Source organism: Stigmatopora nigra, chromosome 7, assembly GCF_051989575.1.
Source record: "Stigmatopora nigra isolate UIUO_SnigA chromosome 7, RoL_Snig_1.1, whole genome shotgun sequence".
NCBI lineage: Eukaryota > Metazoa > Chordata > Actinopteri > Syngnathiformes > Syngnathidae > Stigmatopora > Stigmatopora nigra.
Window position 1 is genome coordinate 10,584,737 of NC_135514.1, and position 16,654 is coordinate 10,601,390.

At 38.0% G+C, this 16,654-nt stretch overlaps 1 protein-coding gene and 1 long non-coding RNA gene across 5 annotated transcripts in view; one reads left to right on the plus strand and one right to left on the minus strand.

The window, feature by feature from the left end:
- The window catches only part of LOC144199461 (nectin-2), a 111,495-nt gene that overhangs the window by 18,766 nt on the left and 76,075 nt on the right, over positions 1-16,654 (minus strand). The gene's annotated exons all lie outside the window — the stretch shown is intronic.
- The window catches only part of LOC144199463 (uncharacterized), a 51,628-nt gene that overhangs the window by 2,107 nt on the left and 32,867 nt on the right, over positions 1-16,654 (plus strand). For 2 of the 3 annotated variants that reach the window (XR_013326917.1, XR_013326915.1), the window contains one exon: positions 654-908. This is a non-coding gene — a long non-coding RNA (uncharacterized LOC144199463). Of the gene's footprint in view, positions 1-653; positions 909-13,197; positions 13,724-16,654 lie in introns of those variants that run through there. The other variant, XR_013326916.1, reaches the window with a different exon arrangement.

Genomic DNA, 16,654 nt, shown 5'->3' on the forward strand with positions numbered 1-16,654 from the left:
ACTTTGAAACCCTCTTATGATCAGAATAAGACAATTATATTTCTTAGTTACATGGCTAACTTTATCCCCCTTGATAAATATCAGGTCTCACCTATCTCGACGCTAAAATTAGCGCGTCATTGCAACGTCGTTGCAGTAATTACGCCAAAATTATCAAGATAAAACAACACATAATAACCATGAAACCCTTGATCTATCATCTGAGCTAATTGTGCTCCTCCAACCTCTTTTTGATTAACATGTAGCAGAAAACTAGTGAGATAAAGTCTTCTATTTCCAAGAAAACTGAAGCCAAAATGTCCTAGAATGGACAATATTTAGATTTCCTTACTCTACCACCCAGATGGCAAGGCATTACATGTCAGACTTGTCAGATATCTTGCAAGAATCAAACAATCTTGAGACATTTCCATGACCTATCATGGCCTTGTATTGTCCCCTGTACGGCACATTTCGTTTTTTTTTGACAATCCAAGAGCCACTGTTGATTGTTGTGGTTGTAATTTTTGCCCTAAGTGCATTGCATCCTGGTCTGGTATTGATGTCATTAGAAGGAGTAGCTGGGAAGCGCATGTTGGAGTTCATTAGAGTTGATTAAATAACTGCGGCGGGAATCCAACTCCTAAAGCTGACATTAATATCTGCCGTTTAAGGCTGTTGGAGACCCAGGAGACGCCAGTCCTGCCTCGAGCTACACGATCAATACTCCCAAAACCTTCTTATGCCAGATGTGGGCCGCAAATGTTCCTGTAATCACATTTCCCTGGTGCTCCCGTAGACAACATCAGTGGAAGCTACCAACACATCAGTTGGCCTCTTTGATAGCTCAGTGTGGGATCACGAGCTTACATCGAACTTCATTATCCTCTCCCAGCTGGGACTTGCACGGCACCGGTGGGAGTTCAAAGGTAGGGGTCACAAATGTTGTTCATCCTCACGGTACGTGTCTGATCTTTTCCTTACGCTTTGACCTGTGTGGGGTGTCACCCTCCACTGTAACGTCAACTCCTCCGTCTTGGTAATTCTGTACTCCGCTCCACCTGACTAACCATGCTACCACCTGCTCCCTGCTTTCCCTGGATGTCAAAATGGCATCAGTGGACATTGTTGTAATGGGCATTCCAGTCCAAACTCATCCATGCTGAGTGCAAAAAAAGGAAGGGGATCAGAGCAAATTGTGTTGCCAATGAAATCCTTAGTTTTCCATAAACCACGATCCTTCCATTCAGTAAATTCCTTCATTTTAAATCGCCTTGAGGGTACTATTTGGATTGGATAAAATAACTTCATTCATCCCCTATTTGGGACATTTGATTGTCACAGTAGCAAGAGAGTGAGGATGCAGAAATAGAATAGGCATTTTAGACATAAATAGAAAGGTAATATGTAAGTTAATAAATAAATACATGAATAAATATATAAATGAATAAGTGTTTTGCTTATATATATATATATATATATATATATATATATATATATATATATATATATATATATATATATATATATATATATATAGATATAGATATATATATATATATATATATAATATATATATATATATATATATATATATATATAGATATAGATATATATATATATATATATATATATATATATATATATATATATATATATATATATATATATATATATATATATATATATATATATATATATATATATATATATATATATATATATATATATATATATATATATATATATATATATATATATATATATATATTTATATATATATATATATATATATATATATATCTATAACTAATATATATATATATATATATATATATATATATACACACACACACACACATACAACAGCAATTCGATACTTTCCCTCTTAAACTATCCTTTTATTTGAAAAAAAAACCACAATGAACCATTTTTCAACGTAAACTAGTGTTGCTATTTACTCTTTTGGTTAAATTCCGAATTCCCTTTATAATGTTTAAATCAATCCCGTAAAAAGCAAGCACAGTTCCCATAATCTCACAGCCTGCTTTTATTGCAAACAAAGACAATCCGTTTTTTTTTTTGTAGGCTACTTTGTTTACATCTCCAGGAAAAAAAAAGACTTTATGATCATCATCATGCCTGTGTACTCCACATTTTTACCCTGGACAAATATAATTTAGTGAGCTTATGATTGTGACTCTCTCATCACTGTGTTTGTGTGCCATTGTGTTTCCCCTACAGTCGCTTCGCTTAACTATCTTTGACATATCTGTGCCTTTTCCAGGCAAATCAGGGTCGGTGCCAAAATGCCAAGAAATCAATGCAACAGACTTGTTTTCTCCTCCTTACTAAATCCTGCCTTCTCCTTGTTGTCGAGCCCCTTTTTTCCCTCATTTTTCCCCCCTCATTGCTTCGTCCCCCTCCCCTACTCTGTGTTTCGCTCCCGGCCTTATTAAAAATGGAAGCGAATGTGCACTGAATATTTTAAAAGGCTCGACGGGTGGATTTGAGCGGCGGCCGGTGTTTAGCGTCTCCTCAGGGAACTCCAATGAGCCCTTAAGCTGACTCCTCTGAGTGAAGCCTGACTGACTGCTGAGCGCCAGCTAAACCTTCAATAATGACTTGTGTACGCACCTATATGGAAAGTGTGCTGGTTTGTTTACCGGAGGCAGTGTTTATTAGTGGGAAAAATTGGATGTATCGTATGCTCATTGTGGTACATCGGTACCAAATATCAACGCTGATGAAAAATGTTTGAGAGGCAATGAACCGTCAACTTAGACAAGAGTTCTGATAGAACACAATAATACACTTTTGGTTGCAGAATTCCTGAAATATAGGCTTAGAGTTTTGGGGTTTTCTGCTACATATTTATATATAATAGGGGAAAAAAAAGGCTTTATATGTTCATTTTACAGATGAATGTATTTTTTTTACATTATTTTTTGTTGACATTACTTGGTATAATCACAGTATCAGGACTTTGGACTGTGTAGTACTATAAGCTAGTTTGTTACTGCTTATTAGGGTTGCCAAATTTCCTTGAAAATGGGATAATTGATCTTATAAGGCAGTGTTCCCCAACCAGAAAAATTTACATTAATGTAGCAAGGTTAAAATTGAACTATTATAAGGTTAACATCAAAACATGATCAACGTTAAATTATAGAATAGCCATTTTGTTCCCTTTTCCTCTAATATGATGGGAAGTTGTTAGGTTTCGACGGGATCAACTTTTGGCGACGAAAAGTCTTTTTGAGCACAGTTTTTGGGCGTAAAATTGGGAGATTTGAGTAATATTTGGAGAGAAGTGCAATTAAAACCAGTACGATACAATTTCTGCATTGCTAGAAGCAGAAGTTTTTCATGATTTCGCAGAAATCAACTTTTGGTGACATTAGGTCAGTGTAAAATATTTGATTTTGGGATCATTTTGGTGGTTTATGTGACTCCTGTTGATATAACTTTGATGACAATGACTATTGTTAATATAGGCGACATAGTTTTAAATTAAAAGACTTCCAAATGGAGGCGTCCCTTGAGATTTCTGCCAATAGAAAAAGTGTGCCGCAGCTAAAAAAAGATTGGGAAACACTCTTCTAAGGGATGCGCTTCGCCCCGCATTATGTTTAAACCCAAAAATGGGGTTTGGTTTGAAGTTACTAAAGACCAAATGCAGAGAAATATTTTCCCCTGCCTCCTCTGCTTTGTGACCAAAGACCATCGGATTATGATAATTACAATACAAAATCCTGATCATCTCATTGGTTGACGTACTTTCACTTATCATAAAGATAACAGAACACAGCATGGAACGATGAATGACCAAAAAATATAAAGTTATCATCAAGCCAGCTTGCTCAAACACATGGAAAGCAGAAAATAAACTATTTCACAAAGAGGGCTATTAACATGAATGGAAAGTGAGGCTCCAGAATTCTCTCGCATTTTTAATTTGCCACCAATAAACAACAGAAACCCGGAGATATGATCATTTTAATTTGATGGTAGATTATTACTTTATCCGAGCATATGTGTGCACTAGACAGGGAAGAAGACAAGAATTATATTAAGATACCTGGTGATATTTTCCAAACAGCTCTGAACAGTTATTTTGATCATTGACTAATTATAGAGGTGTTGAATTATTGGATCAGATATAAAGCACGTCTTGTTTATGCTGGCAAGCTGTTATTCTTCCATAATTGTTGTTACCTTGAAGGCTCAAAGCATGAGAGCTAAAGAATTATTTCTAATAATAAAAAAACACCTTGTTTGTACTAGCTTTTTAAAAAAACATGTTTAACATCTTTATGAATGATGACGTTAGTTAAATTAAAAGCATCTTTGTTGAAAATGTATGTACACTGATCCTAAAAAGCTACATGATTCATATAAAAATAATACTTTTAAACTGGGAAATGTAATACAAAAAGAAATACTCGATTTTTAACACAAAGTATTCAAACAAATGGTTGAAATGAGGATATAAAATGACAGCATATCGATTTTTCGCTTTCACATTATTGTGACACCCTCTTTCGAGTAAAGCAATTGCCCGTGAACTAATGGCAGCCATGTTTTTCCTGGCCGTCAGATAAACAAAAAAAGCATTTGTTCTTGTGTAGACCACCCTGAAGCTTTTCACCTTGAGTAGCAAGTGTTTCTGTCATGTCACCTTTCATTCCAGTTTGAAATTAGGCTCCAATCTTGTCCCAAAGTGTCCTTCAGTAAAAATGCTATTGATTGCCAAGACTAAACTTGAGCAGCAAACACACACACACACACACACAAACACATATTTACGTATATAGTGTGCCAGACCAAAACCCCGACACCCCCAGACTTGAAGCATGTTGCTGAAGAGGTGGAGAAGATTAGGTAATATTGTAGAGCGCATAAAGAAGAGGTTGCAGAATGCGGAACAATGAGATCAGTGGCCCGGGTGCATGAAAACACACTTCATAGGATCAGATGTATTCATTATTGATGCCGACGGGGTTGTGCTAACGGTGTGTGACGCCGTTTGATGTGTGCACGGAAGCGGCGCGATAAGCACTGATACGAGAGGGTTAAGCGGCAATCTGCATCATTAGATTTTTTTCTGATTCGGGTGTATTTTTAGCCAAATCGACATCCTGAGTAAACAAAGTTTAGGTGTCTTTAACTTTGCAGAGATGTTAACTTCTGTCCACCCCATTTATGGAGTACCCTTGTCTCAATTCGGGAATTTATCGGGAATGAATGCGATTCATGCAGAAATCGATTTGTGCTGAAGTCGCACAAGACAAATCATGGTGTTACCGAATTCTTCCAGTTTATAGTGCAATTGAATCAAAATGGCGGAAGCCGTAGCAATGGTGTGCATTTCAGGGCAATTCAATTGGAAATTTGGTACTTTTCTGAAATGGTATCTTCAAAAAAATGCATAGACAATTTTGGGGGATTTCTGGAATTTAGGGAGGTTGTATGCCTTGAATTTCCGGGTAAACTACTGAAATTCCAGAGTAGTTGGAGTTCGGTAATCACGGAAGAACAGAGCGGGAGATTGCCGGGAATTAGTCCATTTTTGAGTAGATCTACGTTCCTACTCTAATGTAGGGTCATGAGTTGTAGGTCGTGACAGAACAAGATACGAGTGGCTGAGAATAATTCCCTTGGATGGGTTCTGGGTAAGCTTAATTCAGAGAGTAGAGTCGCTACTTCTCTCCATTGAGAGGAGCCAAGTGAAGTGACTAGGGCAGCTGATGAGTTTGTCGCGTGAGCAAATTCTTGGTAATGTGTGCTCATGCCAGTTAGAGTAACCCAGGAAATGCTTGAGATTACTTAGACTGTTTCCTGACTGACCTGGGAATGATTTGAAGTGTTGAATGTAGTGGTTGGGTAAAGGGAAGTTCCCAGATAACCAAATGGATGGCTATTAGGTGGACAGTTTTAATTGGCTGCTAGTTTTTATGACTGAAAGGCAAGAAAAAGTCAATTACATTGCCATAACAAATCCTTGGTATGCATGTTGTCATTGATGTTGGGCAAAAAGCAAAAAAGTGGGTGTGTCCATCTCCCCCAACTTTTCTCAGCAGGTTAGCCGCATGTTTACGAAGCTTTGACGCGGGGCTCAAAGGAAACCCACACAAAGGCGGCGTTTGTCTTGACGACTCAAATTGTTAATCACCGCGGTAACGTATTATCTGCACATCCTCCAGCCGTCTCCTTTTAAACGCTGACGAAACCCGCCGGGCTTCTTACTAGAGAGTAACCACAGAGAGCAGCCATTGTCCCATACAGATAAGAGAAGGCGACGGCAGACAGAAACCGACAATTGTACCCAAAAAACATAAAGCGTTGTCGCTGACTTAATCTGCCAGCAATGATGAAAGTAAGCGAAGCCAGGGAGAGACTGCAATTCAGTTTTCTTGCGGAATTTAGACTCAATCAAGACTTAAATGTGCACATAAAGCACCATGTATATATTTAACAAAAATATAAACGTTTTATACGCTTAACTCAACTTTGTGCAAAAAATATATATAAAAATTCAATATCAGCCCAAAAAAATTCCAGCACACTACTATTAAAATGCAGGAGAGGACATAGTGCTGTCACTAGGTTGGAGTAGTACTTTGGCCAATAGCGAAATACAATTAAAACTGGGTTTGTTTGTTGTGCTTTTGTTGATTGTTTTGCTAAGAAAAGGACTAAATTCAGCAAAGTCCAATCTATTTAATTCAGTAAATCACCCCCAAACACGTCAAAGGGAGCCTTTAATAGACAAAACAGTAAATAATGGATAGCAAATTCGAATTCCTTAAACACCGAGGCTTTAATGGTCCGCTATACAAAAATACTAGAAAACTTCAACTAGAATTTGCATCATATTTATATAATTTATCTGTTCTGATCAAGGGGCAAAAAAAAACATCACATTACTTAAAATCCATGTATCAAGTACCAAGTACCAAACATTTGCCCATATAGCCACAAATCTCTAAGACCCAACCTCAGTACTGCAAATTTGTCTTTCCCTTTTCCTAGCCCAAATTGAAATGCAGTGGCTCACACAGCCGTGATCAAAATGCAGGCTGTGTTCTTTTATATTTGCCATCTTTTGAGACTTTGGACAATCTTAAGTATTATGGAGCGCGTGGCTAATGAATGACCCAACGGGGGTGAGTCGGGATTTAAGTATTCTACACTCAGTCTGCCTGAATTGGGAGGATAAACATGGCCAGAAAAGAAAATCTGTCAACCTCATTGAGAGTTTGGAAAATGTCACCTTAAAGCAGAAGAGAAAGGAATGTGCTGATGGATGACAATGGCATTTTGCTATTCAAACCATTCAGACACAGAGAAAACATGTCCAAGAGATTGTGAGTCTACCAAATAACATTTATTATTATTTATTATTATTATTATTATTATTCCCCTAATCCTTAAAAATCCTTTACTCACCGGCCAATCCAATATTAACAGACATTTTTGAGATATTTGAGTGTTTATCGGAATATCAAGCATTTCCACGACCAGTTAACCACTGTGAAATTCAATTTTTGTGAATTACTGTGTAAGAGAAACACATATTTGCTTCAATGTTCCCAATTTGGACACAAAATATCTCATTAAATAGGAATTAAAAGCTGAGATGTTTCCGAAAGTGATTAATTGAGGCCAGTGTCTAAAAAAAAAAGCGCCAGTACTATGGGATTGTCGCAGAAAGTAATGAAAAAAAATACTCATTTTAACTTTTTTGAGCAGTTCATTACAGTGCTGACATCAATTATACACAGAAATAATTTTGCCTCTTTTAGAAACTTAAAAAAATAGTCAGACACCAGAAAATATACGACATTAACCAATTTTCCATGTTTAGCGCAGAGGTTATTGACAAGTCTGGCTTGTCTGTTTCATTGGATAAGGCAACACTACAGTGTATATTGCCCTTCATTTTACTTAAAAAGAATTCTGCTCTAACGCGTCTTTTAGTTCTACTGCTTCCAAGAACGGCTGTGTTTATTGGATTAGCCATGACAGAGTTGTATTCACAAAAGCAGAAAATGTATTTCAAAACCCTACCGTGTCTTCAAAAAGTTCTAGCTTTAGTCCCATTGCTTTTTACAAATTTATTTCAGCCTCCCCTGTCTGTTCTTCTCTCCCGACCAATTGCATTTAAACACTGATAAGCCCGAGTCGCATTTGAGGTCTAATTAGCCCACGAGCTATCACCCGCCTTGCTTTCATCTTAAATGCGTGGCCATCAAACGTAGTAATCTTTGTTCGACATCAAACCGTGCTGGGTTTTGCGCTTTGCTTTGTTGCTTTTTGATTTTTCGGATTTAGGAACAGGCACTCTTGCGTATCCTGATGCATCACATTCCAATTAACTCAAATGAGCCAGCGCATTGAGCTGAAAATGGATCCCCCAGGTACCACATGTCATATAAGCATTGAGCTGGGATAACCAGGACAGAATGAAAACGGATGGAAATGTAATGTGGGGAAAAAAGACATTTTGCGTAAAAAAACAACAACCCAAAACACACGTCTCGATGTTTATGAACTACAAACACCACAGCGATTGTGCGTAATCAGGTCTGTTAACCAAATGTACTGTATTTTGCCATTTAATATATCGAGGTATATTAAATGATTTTTGGTTTATTGGGCCTCCCGTTTGTGCGCCATTTAATATACCCCTGCCGTTTAATATACCCAGTTATATTACACAGCAACTCAGCTTTTTTGGCAAGATTTATATGGTGTTCATGGGGCATAATTATAGATACTTAAGTGCATTAAAATTCCAAGTCCTCCTATATTCAGTAGTAAGTAGTTTTAACCTGAGCAGTAAGTAGTTTTAGTCTGCAAGACATTGATGCACCCTGTCACGGCATAAAGAGTGCGTTGTGGATTGTACCTTCCCGCTTGTGTGCCATTTAATATACCCCTACCGTTTAATATACCTGAGTATATTAAATGAGGAGGGTATATTAAACAGCAAAATACGATAAGGGAAAAACTGGGTTGGATATCTAAATAAGTTCTTGAGCTCTGGCCTCTACACAAACTGAAAAAATGAATTTGTTATGTCAAAGCAGCAACGTAAATATGTCCAGATTTAACTGTAGCCAAAGAATTACCATAGGGGGACATACCTAATAATAATAACACTACACGCTGTCACTTATACAAGTGGTTAACCCGCAGAGGTGGCAGGGATTTTGGAAGGTACGTCAAGAACGGACGGATATTAAAACATCAATAGCCAAAGTAGCCTGGGATGCAGATATAAGGCTTAAACTCTTCCTCCGGGCTGTAAGACCCCAAGCCGAGCGAGTCCAATGACAAAAAAAAAAGCATTTAATATGGATGCGGATGGCGTCCTTGCACATAAAGTGAAAGCTGAAGGAGTGCATTAGCCAGGCTTGATATTTTGAAATTTCAAAGAAGCGCGCGTGCGTGTGCGTGTTTGTTGCTGGTGACCTTTGAGGTTCCCGAGGTGCTGTGCTGAAAGGCAGAAAAGATGGACGGCTGCCCGAGATAAGCAGAAAGATGAACGAGGCGCTGCCGCCGTCTCATTCCTCCCCCCAGCTGCTGTCCTCTCTCCATCACATCTAATTGTCACTCAGCCCGCACCCCTCCCTCACGTGCGCTTCGCCGCCTCCTATTTGGCTTCCTCGCTCTCACTCCATCCACACAAATGACTCAGTAAAACAGGTCAAGTGTTACAAAATTCACCCTGCAGCCCAACCTGCCTAATTCAAGGCCTGGCTCGTTGCACCGAGACAACACACGACCCGCACACGCACGCCCAAACGCGGCTTTCGGTGGAAGGATTTGCATGTATATCGTCTTTATATACCCTACATGCTGCGTGGGCCATAATTCATCAAATACATCAACCGCCCAGTCACCTCTTCAAGAGATATTCCTCAAGGGGGGATTTTAAGTGCAGTCTATTTAAGTGCAAATTCACATTTATACTGGATATTTAGAGGACCCTCATTGTGCCCCAACGTTTAATAAACAAAACCAAATGCCTTTGACGATAATAGGCGTTCAATGCATTTGAACTGGATGGCTACTAGCCATCCTATTTCTAGTGGATTGGACTAGAGCTGCAGCCGTTGTCTTTATATTCCAAAAATATAAAGACAACGTTTTATAAGCTCAACTCAACTTTGTGGAAAAAAATATATAAAAATTCAATGTCAGCCCAAAGAAATTCCAGCACACTACTATTAAAATGCAGGAGAGGACATAGTGCTGTCACTAGGTAGTAGTATTGCAGTAGTACTTTGGCCAACAGCGAAATGCGATTAAAACTGGGTTTGTTAACAATAATTGTAAACAATAATTATCGACTAAAATGGACAATTAATTCAAACAGATGCAAATAGTTGCTGACAATAAGCGACAATCCAATCCATTCACAACATATTTAAGAATCGATTATTTGTTGCAGCCTTAAATCGAACCTCTATCAACATCAATGGCAGCCAATGAAATCACTGGACTTACTGATTGACTTTTTGTACAATTTGCTTCAGTCATTTCATTTCTACAAAAACAAAAAACAGTAACAAATGTCTATCAACGATTAAGACTTGATACATTCCATACTAGTGAGTGAAATTAATGAAAATTGGAAAAAAAACCTTATTTCTCTCAGTTTGGCTAAAGTTAAGATTACTAATGCGAAACAGCAACTGCCTCAGCTTTGAGGAGCTAATTTGGTTCCTTCTGTCTGGAAATAATTTGGCCCATTTAAGATAAGTGGCAACATTGCACAGACTCCAGCACACTCAGAAAATAATCAACACATTGGTGCCTCTTTAACTCATTGGCTGCTATTAATTGCAATCGACGTCCAATCCGTTTAAACTGAGAGGGCAAATTCTTCCGCATTGGCATTCATTGCAAATGATTCAGCCTACCAAATGTTGAATCCTCTGTTTTCCTCTGTTATTTTTCTCTTTTGGCTTTGGCCTCTGTGGACCATCACACAGTCGCCGATCTGTTTACAATAGCGACATGCTGATAGAAATGTGTGTCGTCGCAGGCTATGACGCAACTTTTTGTTGACAGAAATGCTGAAATTGAATATGTATTGTACCCATTTTGACAATCTGGAAAATGTTAAGAATGTTTTTTTCATGTTTGTCATCCTACAACAACTCTATCAAAACAAAAAAATACATTTTTCTCAATCATTTCCCATACTTTCGAAAAAGAGCAGAGATAAAGAGCCGCAAAACCTATTGTTGCCGAACCCCGCCTTACACCGTTGTGTACATCGCTACACGTGGTATCCGGACGCTTGGTAGACGGACGTTATGTCGAACGGACAGTCTCTCTCTTTCTCATGATTATAATTTTGCGAATGAGAGATTACCTGGTTCATCACTTTCAACAGTAAACTCTCTCTCTCATGATTATAATTTTGAGAGCAACCAAATCCGGCGACCAAATGTCCATTTGACCAAACGTCCGGCGACCAAGTGTCCGTCGACCAAACGTCCGGTCACGGTTACACGTGTATGACCCCTTTAGCACAACAACTTATTTATGTAGACTTTTCCTACGGATGTTGACTTACCAATAGATAAAAATATTTTAAAAAAACTCAAACAAAACAAAGAAGATCATTTGAATGCACTATGACCATAAGGGACTATGTGTGTGTTTGCATGTGCACATGCTGGTTGGTGTGTGTAAGTGTGTGTGTGTGTGTGTGTGTGTGTGTGTGTGTGTGTGTTTGTGAGCGTGAGTGGAAATAAAAGAGATTTATATCAGGCAAAGAATGGTTTGTTGGAGCGCCTAAGAATAGATTCTGTGACGGAAATGATTTGAATGCTGTGTGCTAGGCGCTGTGTAGATGTGTGCGCGCGTGCACAATTTGTCTCATTTCGTGTGTATTTGCCCCGAAGTGCTTTGCAGATCAAATGCACTTGCTGTTTAATTCACCGTCTCAACAGGCAGCTCTTACCGAGCGCACGTGCTCAGTGGGGCGTGCGTGGCCCCGCGCACACACACGTATACGGAAACAAACATGGAGAATCCGAGATGGAATATGGAGATGAAGAGTCTTTAAATATTTGGTCTGAGGAACGGCTGCGTCGTCAGCTGGGGAGTGTCGAGTGTGTCGTGATGCTGTTCGTGTGTGTTTGGGGGGGAAAAAAAGGATGCAGATGCTTGCCACACACACGAACTAGTACAATAATCAGATGCAAAAAAGGGTCCTCAGCTGTTGAGAAACTTCATGTTTATATGGGAGGGGGGGAGACCCAAATCTTTCCCCCATTTTTTTGCGCTGAAGTGGCACAATAAGGATTTAAAAATGAACGGAGTCGGCTATCCTCAGTTTGGTTTCTTTTGTTGCTTTTAAATCAGCTCTGTCCATGCTATGGCACACGCAGCAAATTATAAAAGATATAAATACATTGAATATATAAATATGGGCCTCCTAAAAAGCTTACATTCAGGATACATTCTGTTGTATTGCTCGCTTTTAACACTTTATGGGGCTTATGCTAATTTATATAGGTTAAGAAATTAAGGTGGAAAATGACTGAGTAGAAGATTTAAAAACAACGTAATTGGTGAATCATAATGCGTAATTTCATTGTCAAATATTTGTAAGTGATGGATCTTATGATTAAGCTATCTTTTTTGTAATTTCACGTAACGAAAAAGAAAATATTACAATGACGACCCCATTTATGCATCGCTTTGTATTATATGCTGTATTATTCCTTGAGTTTCTTGATAGATACTGTCAAATAAAATGTATCATTATTACTATTAATATAATAAACTGAATGGAAATACCCCCGAAAAAAAGGGACTGGCCGCTCTCTGGACATGTGATTTTAATTCAACTCCTATTTTTAATGTAAATACAATAAATCATGAGCAGGTTTAGTAATATGCTAAAGGAGGTCTGACATCTTTGACTGGCTTATTATTATCAAAAACAAATCCAGCAAGCAATGCTCAACTAATAGAGTTTTTTTTCCCCCTCCAATGAGTATGTAATTGACTGATAATATCGTTAAAATATACTCGTCAACCACACTTGCCATATTTTTATTCTCGAGGGAATGTTGCAAGCACTGCAAATGTGTTTTTCCATTTTTTCCCCCTCTCAAGAGGAAAAATATCACACATTTTATGTCATCAGATAACTCCTGACTTGACTTATCTATCCACCTCGTATAGATGCCGGCGCTCGCAAACAGATGAGTGGGAGGCTAAATCAACACAGCTGCAACAACTCAGCTTTCATGGCTTTTCTCTCCTCTATGAGTGGTCTGAGCTGGATTTAATCAGCCTTCTGCCGACTTTCCCTGCTCTCCACTTTGCCCTTTGCTCCCACATCTCGTCTCCAAAACCACATTTGCAATATTTATGCATCCATTTTCAACACGGGGTATGGCAACCTAATCAACGTCGCTGTGAGGCAACACCAGATACCAAACCAAAGTCCTATTTGTAGACAAGCTTTCTACAGAGCATTTTCTGTAATAACCTGCCATTAAAAAGCAACAACTGAATTCTAATATATGATATACTGCTTGCCCTTCAGTGGTGTTGTGAGGAAGAGATGCCTCATCATCATCATCGCACAGGAAGAGGTAAACGAGCACTGGCCTCCAGGGTAAACAGGAGCATCTATTTCCTCCCTTTCTCTCGCTCACAACGCCCAGCTCATGTATTAGAACTGTATTCTCGTGTGTGTGTGTGTGCATGTGTGTGTGCAGAAAACCAGAACATCGGATGTTTTCGTTCCCTGCTAGACAGCGGGCATGATAGCATTTTCAATTTCCTGCACGTTCTTACATCTGCAGTCCAAGTCCAACACGAGTCCAACACGGGGGAAACACAAATAAGCGCTCAAGAAAGTGGCCTCACACACACATACACACACACACACACACACACACACACACACACTCTCAGGAGCCCAAAAACAACTTCCTTTTTCATTTTTATACGTCACTCATGTGGAATTGATTGCTGATTCAAGCCATGGAGTTATTATTTTTTTAATGTTTTGGAGGCTGTAATTGACTGCAATTGAACTGTGGCACCTACAAAAACAGTTTTAAGACAGATTTTAAAAAAATATGATTTCGATTCCCATTTTAAACTGCACATCATATATATATTATTTTAAACTCCATTTGTAAAGTGCAGCAAAAGTAAGAGAAATAACCTGAAGCTTGAGAAATTAGATTTTAATTATTGTCTGGTGTCTGACTTGGAGCCTACAGGCAACAATACGTCCACAATTAATTTGCCCGAAGAAAAATATAACAAATACAATAATTATATAAAAATAATTTAAAAAGTATTAAAAAACACTGAATCTGAAACAGACAAACTAATATAAATCCGGCTGAGTTGTTGCAACTTATATTTAAATATTTATGGTTAAAACAGTTAATATTTTACGACTTGAACACATAAGGATATGAAGACAGCTTCATATCCTTATAATGTTGTTGTATTTCATAATAAAATCATTTTGAATTCCTATTCCTAACTTGTCATGCGACTACAACGCAAAGTTAAGTCTGCCTAGCAACAAGTGACATAGGTGAGAGGCGGGGCAGGTCAAACCCCTCCCTCAAACAATATAGACACAAGATAAGAGCACCTGTGTATGTTGGTTACTGAAAAAAAAAACTGTGAGCTGCTCGGAATAGTCTCCTCAGTGAGCCTGATCGATGCACCGCTACACAACAACAAGTTTGTTTTATTACGTTTTCTCCCACTGGAGTGTCGTTTAGAATGATTGAAGGTTCAATTGTGGGTTTTCCCCCTGTGGGGAGTTCAGCTCGAGGGAGGCCGGTTTTTACAGAATGCTATCGCCTACAAATGCAACAGAAACTGTGGGAGTAAATAGTGCGAGAAGTTTTTACAAAGGAGGACATTTGCGGCCAATAGCAGCATGGCTCCAGATACATTTTTTAATCTATAAAATGGTTAAAATGCAGTTTTTTCTAGTATATTAACAGTTTTAAAGTAGTGTCCATTTCCTTTTTTCTATTACTTTTCATCCATTCATTCATTTTCTGAACTACTTATAATCCCAAGGGTCGCAAGGGGTGCTGGAGCATATCCCAGCTAACTACGGGTACCCTGAATTGGTAGCCAGCCAATCACGGGACACTCAAGGAGGTGGACCAATCATGTACACACTCAAACCTAGGGGCAATTTAGCGTGTTCAACTAGCCTAGCATGCATGTTTTGGGGATGGGTGAGGAAATCGGAGTACCCAGAGAAAACCCACAAGCCTGGGGAGAACATGCACAATACATACAGGAAGGTCTGAACAGTAAACATTTTTAAAAAAAAGAATTTAAGCCTATGGGAATGAGTGTTTTTATGCACTGAACTATTTTAATGTATTCTCATTGTGGTCATTCATGTTGTGTTGTTTATTTAAAGAATGCAGTAGACCGAGTTTTGGGGAAACGGAGAAAAAAAGAACAAAGAGAAGAACAAGTAAAAAAATATCTTTAAATAAATAGGTAGTGCATTCATATTGATGCATTTCCTATTCAATATTCTTGTATGATTTGGCCTGGGAGAAAAAAAGGGCGCAAGCATTCATCACTGTTTGCCGCTTTATTTATTCTTCTTTCACATGTAGCGCAAACACCAAGGAATACAATGGCTGCAATCAACCTTAAATGAAATGCTTGTACCAACAAACCCAATAGGAAGGAAATGATGACTATTTTGAAGTGATGACAATCAGCATGAAAAGGAGAAAAAGATTGGTGCGCCCCCGCTGACGAAGGACGTGGATTTCTACTCACACATTTATCATGTTCAATATTTACTGCAGCTCCAGAAGCACACTGGCATTTTTTCATCTTTATGAAAACAAAGAAAGTACACAAATCCAGTGTAAACAGCATCTAATGAATTCATGTCTGGATGCAGATTCAGGAGAGAAATTTGCCTTAGCGATCAATTCATCAATCGGGGGTTTGTACAAGACGCCTCGGTTCCCCCTGAAGGGTTAGCATTTGCATTTTGGGTGGATTTTACACACCTAACTTTGGAAAAAGCCCGAAAGGTTGAAAATGAGAGGGCTGCTCATGTTTCAGTGAGATTGACAGATAGACATTCAATCTATTTTGACTGGGATGGATGGAAGTTAATGATAGCTATCAATACCTTTATTATATTCACAGAAGAAGAAATAATTGTGTTTAATACATTGAGAAAAATAACTTGTTTAATTTCAAGGTTTCATTTTCTTATGTTTAGCATTATTTATGTATTTTGTAATACTTATTTTATTTTAAAGAATCTAATGTTTACTGTTAACGCTGATACATTTAATTGAATATAAATACATTTAATTCAACTTTTTTTACAATTAAATACAAAACCTGTAGCAAAGATTCAGCCAAAAAAGATAACTAAAGAACTTCATTTTTAAGCTTTGTATCACAAGCAAGAGATTGAAATAACTTAACTAGAGTCTTAATTAACAGTAATAAATTACATTTTAAAATAGCACACAAGCACTTTGTCTCATGCAATAAAAAAAAGATATCAAATACAGGTTTTATTTTGGTAATTGAGTCAATAATTGTGCATATATAGTTAAATTGCCTCTTCCCAGTCAAAATGAATTGCATGTCAACCCCATCA